We start from the raw sequence: 10,234 nt of genomic DNA, 5'->3' as shown, positions 1-10,234 counted from the left end.
GCAGGGGGGAAAAAACCCAGCGTACGCAAATGGCAGTAGCCGCTGCCATTTGCGTACACTGGGGTTTCCCCCCCCCCCCGCCGTGATAGGCTATGTAAATACTTACGTAGCCTATCACGGCCTCCCTGCGTGATGGCATCCCTGTGTTAGCCGTGATAGGCTAAGTAAGTATTTACGTAGTCTATCACGGCTAAGAAGAGGAGGAAGCGAATGGCGGCCAGGACAAAGTAGCGTGGATGGGAGCAGGTAAGTGCTCCGTTTCGCGCGCCTTTTGTGGGTTGGGGGGGCGGGGGCTTCGTTCCACGATGGATTTCGGGGGGCCGAATGCACTGGCATTCGGCCTCACCGAGATCTGTCGCGGAATTCTCTGGCATCCCTAACGGATTCCCTGAAGCCTGTAAAGCGCTTTATCGAAACTGCAATTCTCTGTGGCTTGGTTTATTGCCTTAGGAAGTAACTACTTCACACCTTCATTATAGAGATCCTGCGGTTAGAAAGGGGGCTAGTTTTCCATCCCTGTGTTCTCCCCCCCCCTTTTCCCAGCACAAGCATATGTGTGTCTACTTGGAAGTAACTTCCATTGTGGTCCATGAAGCTTGCTCCTGAAATGCAGGTGCATCTGGATCTTGAAGGGAAAGGAAAAAGGGGGGAGGGGGAAGCCTCTCTTATTGGTTGAGCAGCCCCTGCCAGTCAGATGATGCTCATTCCAACTCCTACCAGGAAGTATGTTCTGTGAAGCGATTTTTACTGGTGTGGAGCACTTGTTCATGGAGCCCTGCATGGACCACATCGCAGCAAAGCTGATTCCTTTAAAAAAATCTGGTACTCCTCCATTCACTTCTCCCTTCCATTGTCATGGAGACATGGTCTGTGTCTCTGTGTTCCTCTGAATTGCTCCGGAAGCACCAGGAGGATCCAGATTTGTTTTGGGGGAATTCAGACGACCCTTGCTTTGGATAAATCCCGAACATGTCCAGATCAGCTCGGTTCAATTTGGGTTTCATCCAAATCCAAAGTACACCCCAGTGAACATCCTTTCTGCTCCCTCCAAACATATGTAACAGACTCTGTCTGGAGGGAGTATGGCTGTGATCTTCCACATGAAGCTATACCAACACAGGATGAACTAAATGCATGTACCAGTGTTTACTGACAACAGATTGAACAGAGGAAAACCTAACAACTCAATGGGGTTTACCCATATAGCATAACAATACGTAGTCATTCCTCTCCCACTCCCTTCCCTACAAATACAGGATGGCTGTTGGTCTCATTCTGTTAGTGAGAGGGGTGTTAAAACTATCAGACAGGAGTAATTGACAGCTTGCTAACCTGTATTCCTGCTGCAGTGTTGACAACTTGACATACACACCAAGATAGCATTGTGACAGAACATGACCCTTGACAGGGGGAATAGCCCAGATTCTCTCCTGGCAACAACAGACATGGCCAGAGTTGTGGTGGGCTGACACAGCCAGAGCCAGCCACAATAGTTGCCCTGGTAACCCCAACACTGGGCAGGTGCTGCACTGCTGCTCAGCCAAAGGGGAGGTATGGTGTGGCTGCTATGGCACCGGTAACATGGCATGACAGTCGCAGGAGCCAATGTAGATCCTGCCAATTCTCTTTAAAACAGAGGGATGATTGAAATCCAACATAGGCATGGGGGAGATGAACCCCCATGGATTGCCCCTGGGCACAGGGAGGGTTCAGCTCTTTCAGCATGCCCATTCTGCACTTTAAGTTGCCCGCCTGCCAGTTTATATGGATTTGGCAGCAGACCCAGTTCTACACAAAGATCTGCCACCATCATGTCTAGTTTGGCCCAAAGTTACAGACTTGTAAGCTTTATTTTAGGAAAGATAAACAGGACCTGCAACAAAATGCTGCAGTTTGGAATTCTCCTATTCAAAGTTCCAGCCATTCAGCCACCCAACAGTCAGCATTCTGTGCCCCCCCCCCCGAATGCTCAGTCTTCATCTGGCTGTTTTTGGGGTGTCCCCCCCCCCCGTAGGCTTTGTTTATTTTTTAAATAGAGATGTGTTTGTATTTCTGCAAGCCTTGGATTTCCCCTACGTCTGCTGATATTTCCCTCTTGTGTGTGGCTGTGGCATTTTGGCTACGTAAAGTTCAGCACTCAGAGAAGGAGTGCACTATTTGTATATCAGATGTATGTATCAGCATCCCTTCAGTATATCATCTTACAAGATCATAGCACCCCAAAATATGGAGAGGGCCCATAGCTCAGACTCAATCTCTGTAATTTACAGTTACAAGGATCTTAGACAGCACAGAGCTGGATGGACCAATTACCTGACTAAGTATAACATAGCTTCATGTGTTCATAAGGAATACCTCCAGCCTCCCATAGCTAAATTGAGCTAGGTGAGCGAAGCATTTTATAGCAGACCACATTTCAAAAACATGCTTCGAAAGGGCTCGTTCTGCTATTTTCTCCAACATCACCGGAGGATAGAGTAGCCCTGTCTTCCTCTGAACCTCTTTCAAATGGCTCACTCTACTGTCGCTGCTACTACCTCAGCCAAGTGGTGTTTCACTTTGTTCTTGCTAATCACAGAAAGATTAAGTGTTTGATATTGGTATTGTTTTAGTATGTGTTATTGTGAAGTTTTGAACTGGCGTTTACATGGATAGGGATGCAGTGTGGGGGTTTGTCATGCTTTGTTGTCAGCCACTTTGAGTGTAATGTATATGAAAATGACATGATATACAAATCAAGTGACTGTGCCTATTTTTTTGCAAGCCCAAGATCTGTTAATACAAGTATCATCTAACTTACGTGTTCAGCTCCACACTAAAAATAAATACACAGGGTGAAGCCCAATGTTGCATGAGCAGAAGGCAAACTCACATAATGATTCCTTCCATTCCTCTCTTCCCCCCTGCAGCCCCCTGTACCCCCTGAAAAGCTTCTCTAGAGGGTTGGGGGGACTTACTGAATATTGTGGGTTGTGTCTTATGGGGTTGCACTGGGAAGGGGGAATTGTCTGAAATCAGGAACCTTGTGTGAGTGATGCAAGATTTCTCTGCCTAATTTGGGGTGATTACCCCTCCCACTGCATCCCCGTAAGATACAGGCTACTACCACAACTCTGAAAAGGAGGCTTTTCAGAGGGTACTGCAGCCTGTGGGGAGGGGGAGAGGAGAAGGGGAAGTTCTGTTGCACAAGGAGTTTCCACTCACTCAGTTAGATTTCATCCATAAAAATTAGCTTTCAGTGTAGGGTGCATTAGTATTAACATCATAGTATTTTTGTTACCAAGACAACTACTTAACAATTGTTCTTACAAGCCACGCTAGTGTACGTAATCATAATAAATCATAATGACTTCATAGATGGGCAAAGTTATTCTTCTTTGAAAAAAAGGTTATTAAAAATGTCCTCCTCTGGAGCCCACCCCCGTTAATTCAAGTAACCAACGAGAGATTCAGAAACAATCTGATAAAAGCCATTGGATAATTTTCTGCAACTTTTCTGCTGCTTAGGCATAATGAAGTGGCAATGATGCAACTCTTCATGCATACTATATTTGTAGCCCCATTATGTAAAGTTTTTGAACCAATTGATCGTGCTTTGTTATCTCTCCAATTGTCATAAGCACTCCATTCCAAATACAGAAGAAAAATTGCCAATGCTATGACAACCAAGAATCGTATATCACTTTAAAACACTAGCAGATTAATTGTGGCATAACCTTTCGTGGATGAGGGCTCACTTCATACCCTGCATAGCTTTTTATACATTTGGTGAATGAGATTCTAGTCCACTAGAGCTCATACCAAAATAACCCATTAGTCTTTTAAAGTGCTACATGACCCTTGGTTCATGTTTGCTGCAACAGACTAATATGACTATCTCTCTAGAATTTGTCATCTTAGAAAGAGATGAAATGTGTCATCTGGAAGACCTGGTGCACATATTCAGCACAATCCAAAGAAATCTGACTTTTGTTCTCACAGCCTTTCTGCATCTTAAAGTCATGGTTTTGAGGCAATCTATGGGCTCCTTCATACATCATCACTACAGCAGAGATGTCTGTTCTGCAAGGCTCCGTTCTACCCTACTGCAGTGAAATTTGGATGCCCAATATCATATGAGCAGGGCTACGATCATCACCTGAAATTTGTTGTTCTAAAATCTGTTGCATTTAACATCATATGTGGAATTATCTCCAATTATGTCACTAATAGCCAAAAGGCAGAGATCATAAAAAGAAAACCCAGAAAGATCTCTCCACTTTCTGTTCCTTCTATCCATTGAGATGACAAACAGACCCCTACCCTGCTCCTGAAACAGATGTCTTCTCTGGAGAGGAGTTCTACATGCTCTTGCGGCATATATGGGAAATGAAGCACTGGAGGACATCACGTCTGTCTCCCCATTTTTTTCTAACACCTACGATGTTGTTGTTGCTGTTATATTACTGGGTGGATGAGGAAGTTAAGGAGAAGAAACTGAAAGTTACTTACCAAAGAAACCATTAACAAGGACTGGAGCCAGATTTTTCAGGGCTACTGCCAGGCTGCCCTCCACCCCACCCCCCCACCCCTCGTGGCACCACTGAGCTCACCATCCCTCTCATGCTCACTCATGCATAGTGAGTTACAGTGGCACATACCTAGTGAAGGTGCCACTGTAACAGGCTGGAAGCCAAATGGATGCCTAGCTCCCACCCCATTACCATCCCATTCTGTGTACCACTTGAGGCTCTCAGAGAAAAGTGGTACGGTCTGAAGGAGGCAAGGAAAGATGGGCACAGTCTGGGAAAGACAAGCCACATTGAGTCAGGTTAGACTAAACCAGTAAAATCCAGTCAAGGTAGGCAAAATGAAGCCAAAAGCTCTCTTATGAAGAGGGCAGACAAAAACAGGACCTTGGACTGCTCCAACTGATTCTGCTGACAAAAGTTTTCCCCTACTAAAGTAGGTATAGAAAGATGTCTCACAGGTAGCAAAAGCCAACTGAAAACCTTTTATAAGGCTAACAAGACCTGTAGTGAGGTTGGCTCTGTCTCCCTGAAGGAACTGGATGTGTCATTAAATGGCCCTTGCCTGATCTGGCAGGCTTTGACTTCTGTGAGGCTGGAGGGGAGAGAGGTACTGGTAAGGAATTATCCTGAGGATTGTGCACTGTGTCCTCCAGCTGTGTCCTCCAGGGTTCCGAATATGATCCCAGTGGTTCTTCCCTGAGAAAACTGCCTGAATTTAATCATCACCAGAGTCTTCTGCTGTGCACTATAAGGTCTTGTGATCAGGGGTCATGACAATTACAGCACCAGCCCTACCTCTGGTTGAGCTCACCCATGAGCAAGCATGCAAGTGTGAGGAGGCAGCCACCAGACTCTCCTTCATGAGTGGTAGAGCTGTAATGGGCTAGGATCAGCTACCCAGCTCCTGGTCCATTGCAGCAGCAGCAGCAGCAGCACCGGCTAAGCCAACGAGTGTGTGAGGAAGAGGGGAATGGGGAGGCTAGCGACTACAGCGGTTATGCTGCCAGGGAACCTAACTGGTGGGCAGTGGGCACTGAGGTGAGCCCAGGCACAGCATCATCAGAAAGCGCAGAAGAACTTCCCTGCTGGATCATACCAAAAGCCTGTCTAGTCCAGCATCCTGTTTCCCACAGCAGCCAAACAGATGTGTATGGGAGGCCCAGAAGCAGGACATAGGTGCAAGAACACCCTCCCACTTATGCTCCCTAGCAACTGGTGGATGCATAGCAGTTATGTATGTGCAGCTGTAGAAAATTTGGTGGCTTTTGAAGAATTCTGGTGATTTGTTTTGCTCCAGTGTTACATTTACATTTCACTTTACATTTACCTACATTGAACTGCATTTGCTATTTTAATGCCCATTCACTCAACGTGGAGAGAACCTTTTGTAGCTTCTCACAATCCATTTTTGTTTTTGCTTTTGTTCTTACCACCCTGAATAATTTGGTCTCATCCACAAACTTGGCCACTGCTAACTGCTCACCCCTAACTCCAGATCATTTATGAACAAATTAAAAAATACTGGTCCCAATACAGATCCTTGTTGGACTCCACTCCTTACATCCCTCCAGTGTGAGAACTGTCTGTTTAATCCTAGTCTCTGCTTCCTGTTCTGTAACCGGTTATTGATCCATAAGTGGATCCTTCCTCTTATCCCATGACTACTTAGTTTGCTCAGTAGTCTTTAGTGAAGAATTTTGTCAAAAGCTTTTTGAAAGTCCAGGTATACAATGTCTACTGGATCACCCCTATTGACATATTTGTCGACACTCTCAACTCTCAGAGATTAGTAAAACACAACTTACCTTTGCAGAAGCCATGTTAATCCTTCTTCAGCAACCCTTGTCCTTCTATATGCTTCATAATTTTATCTTTAATCATGCCTTCCACCAATTTACCTCAAACATATGTTAAACTAACTGGTCAGTAATTTGCTGCATCCCTTTGTAAAATCTGGTATTGCATTGGCCACTTTCCAGTACAGGGGCCAATCTTAGGGACAAGATACATGTTTTTGTTAGAAGATCAGCAATTTCACATTTGAAATCTCATGTGGATACTGTCTGGACCTGGTGATTTAATATTTTATTTCTCAATAATGTCTTCATCTCCTATCACCACTATTTACTGCAGTTCTTCAGACTCTGCTCCTGCAAATGTCAAAGACATCAGCATCTATCCTGTCCTGTAAAAGACTAACAGCTGGGAGTGGGGGTCATCTTGTTAGAATCAGTTCCTCATGTGTATTATCTTTTCTTTTTCAATTGTTCTGAAACGTTTCAGCTATAGCCTCTTGAACATTGAGGAAACGACCCGTATCAGGCTGCAACCTACAAGGCACATACTATTACTGCAATCCCTTTACAATTGGATCAGGACAGACACTGAAGCTGAAGCTCAAATATTTTGGCCACCTAATGCGAAGAGAAAAGTCACTGGAAAAGACCCTGATGCTGGGAAAGATTGAAGGCAAAAGGAGAAGGAGACGACAGAGGATGAGATGGCTAGATAGCATCACCGATGCAATGAACATGAACTTGAGCACACTCCGGGAGAGAGTGGAGGACAGGAAGGCCTGGCGTGCTATGGTCCATGGGGTCACGAAGAGTCGGACACGACTTAACGACTGGACAACAACAACTGCATTACTACTCTTGTGTAACTGAGCAACCAGATGTAAAATCTTTCTGCTTTGGTAACACTCTGGGGCCATTGTGAGTTTCTGAACTTGCAAGAGCAAGGGCTCTTTTTAAAGTAGGAATGGCAGGATTAGCAGCTTCTTTTTCTACCCCCTCTTGGATTTTAAGAGTAGTCGCAGCGGGGTTTTCAGCCATAGGGTGGGACTAATTTTGCAACTCACAGAGACATATATGGTCAGCCTGGCATCAGGGGCTGGCATGGGCAGGCAGCTGTTGAGGGCTCAGAGGTTCAAAAGGGCTCAGCCCTGCCTAGCCCTGACCCTGCCTCAGCTACTGCCTGGGCTGGACTCCTGTGACTGCAGCAGTGCCTCCTCCAGTCCTCCTCCTCCTCCTAGCCCAGCCAGCCCCTCTGCCCAAAGGAAGCACTGTGGCAGCCAGCCAGACGAGTCTGGAGTGCCATTGCCACTCCATTTGAAAACAAAACTTTTTTTTTAACTTTGCATTTGAATAGCAGCAATCGGCACCAATCAGATGCTGCGGGGGGGGGTCGGGGGTGACAGGCAATGAGAGCACAAGAGTGGTAAAAATGGAGCTGCGTGGGCCCTGCAGGCTTCTCTGGCCAGCTGCTGTGGTGCTTCCTTTTGCTAGTGGGGCCAGCAAGGCAAGGAGGCCTGGAGGAGCAGCCATTGCCAGGTTAAAGAAAGGAAAAGGAAGGTGGGCAGGCGAGCGGGCAGGCAGGTGGGCGGGCTGGTGGTGCCAACAGGGCTCAGGCGGTGTGGGCCCTCAGCAACACTATGCTGAATGCCCGCCAGAGGCTGGCGCAGTCTATGGTCAACCCGCACTCTTGGTTTTTACCTACCTCCCGCCCCCAATACAGCAGGCCTTCTCTGCCATTTCTTTTAAACTGCACATGGGTATCTATACATTTATACTTCCATCCATCACCTTTCCAGAACGAGTTACATACGTTTTAATCCACGACATTACTGTTCTAAGGACTGGACGTGGGGCACAACGAAAACATCAGTGGCTGTAGCCAGCAAGCATCCTCCACAGCCAGCTTTCTCCCTAGTTTAAACTGACCATGTCAGAAACTTGCAAAACCAGTTCTTCAGAGCTCACCCTTGGGTACTGAACACAGCAAGGATGCTTTCAAAAGTCCAGCTACTGTTCGAATGTGACACCTGCAGTTTCTGTACCCACCCTAAGACTCTAGATTTGCAAGTAATAATTACTACCCCTGCCAGAGCCATTGTCTGCTCCCTGGGTGATTTACACCTGCAGAGGGAAACACCACTATCACAGAGATCAGAAAATAAGTAAGCTGTGTCTGTCATGCATCCGTAATGGACTTGTACTACAGGGAGTTGTCAATATGTCAGTGTCCCTTCATCAGCTTTGTGAACATTTTCAGTACAGAGTTATGGGCTCCCTCGTAGGGGTTTATATTTCACTGTGGGTATGCTGTGATTGGCTGCAGAGTGAGCTGAAATCCAATGCTCCCTGGCGCCTGTGTGGGTTAAGGTGCAGGGGAGGGGGAGGGTTTTTGGCTCTCATTGGGTTGAATGTGAATGCTTTAATTTATGCCACCTTTTTTCCTAGCATGGTATTACACAGCCATTGAGGCCAGGAGTGGGATCTGAGGGAGCTTAGGATTCCGATTAAGCCCCACTCCTACCCTGAGATACCCTTTTCCACTTGAAATTTGGGGTGTCAGGAGAGCAAAAGAGAGGCCAAAACCACCTCCTACTTATCTGGGGGGGCTGCCGCTGGCCATTTCATCTTATCAGTGGTGCTCTTCCTGGCTGCCACTGAGAGAGGATGCCATTTTCCTCCAGAAGACCCCTTGGAACAATGCTACATGATGATGTGGGATTGGTGGGGTTGGGGGTGTGGTGATGGCACCCACCACTTTGTGGCTGCCATACCCCCCACCCATCAGTCAGCCCGCACTTTTGCCCTTCTTAAAAATCAACAAAATGTCCCCAAAATATTGCTGCCTGTGAATGGGGGTGGCAAAATTGGGGAGGGCATTGCAGCTTAGGCTTAAAACCACCCAGCCGCTGTGGAGGCTATCACTTTGTTTCTCTGGGTACCAACTTCCAGTTTCTTCTATAGGTGGGCAGTTCTGCATTGCATTGGAAGTAACTGAAGCATCATCCTCAGAGGTAGCTGGCCACTGACTGTGTCACGGTTGTAGGAACCTTTCTACACAAGGATGTTAATCTGCTGTATCTACTTTCAGGGTCATTGCAGAATTGAGATCCGAACACTACACAAAGAGTGTTTCCTTTCCTGTTTTCCTGCTACATAACCTCTAGGTGGCACTGTAGTATAGCAGAATAGTGCAAATACTCAAGTGAAAAAGCAGTTTCTTTCACTTCCACAATCAAATGCTGCATTTTGCCTTCTCTAAAAAAAACTTGCCAGAAATGCTCGTTAGACACAGAAACAAAACTGGAGGGTCACGACATTGTCTAAAGAACCTGTAAACAACTATGAGTAGGGAACGATGAGCACATGATAAACATTTCATGTAGAAGAACATGCCTAAGTTGAGCCCTTCCAATTAGAAACCACACCCAGAACAATGATCCTTGCAAAAACACATGGGCTGGTCTTTTCTAAGGGTGATTCTTACTCTTACACATTCTAAGGCTGCAATCCTATATACACTTACTCCATGGTACTTACTTCCTCCTATGAGACATGCATTGGATTGCATTGTATAAATGTTAGAGTGAAGTCTTAGGAGTAAAAGCGTTAAGAGTGAACCGCACTTCCAGTTTTAATTCAGAAAAAAAGTGTGCAGCTATCAGAAGCTTGGGAAACAGTGCTTATGGTGATTTTGTAGTATTGTTTTTATTTCGATTTCTATGGGTTGACAAAAATGATAGGAGTATAGCAGTCATCATAGGCTGAGGTGATTTCAAGCAAATCAGTACAGGTGCCTAAGATCCAATGAGCCCACAAAAGACCATGGTATAGTGGTCTTATAAAAGGGCCCTAGGTGATCAAATAGCTGGTTAAAAATTCTAGAAAAGAAGCATTTTCTGTCATGACATTGATACCAGGCGTGTGGGG

This window comes from Heloderma suspectum, chromosome 5 (genome assembly GCF_057233095.1).
Source record: "Heloderma suspectum isolate Gila_16-S chromosome 5, 16-S_ref, whole genome shotgun sequence".
NCBI classification, from domain to species: domain Eukaryota; kingdom Metazoa; phylum Chordata; class Lepidosauria; order Squamata; family Helodermatidae; genus Heloderma; species Heloderma suspectum.
Note: the sequence above shows the minus strand (reverse complement) of the source record.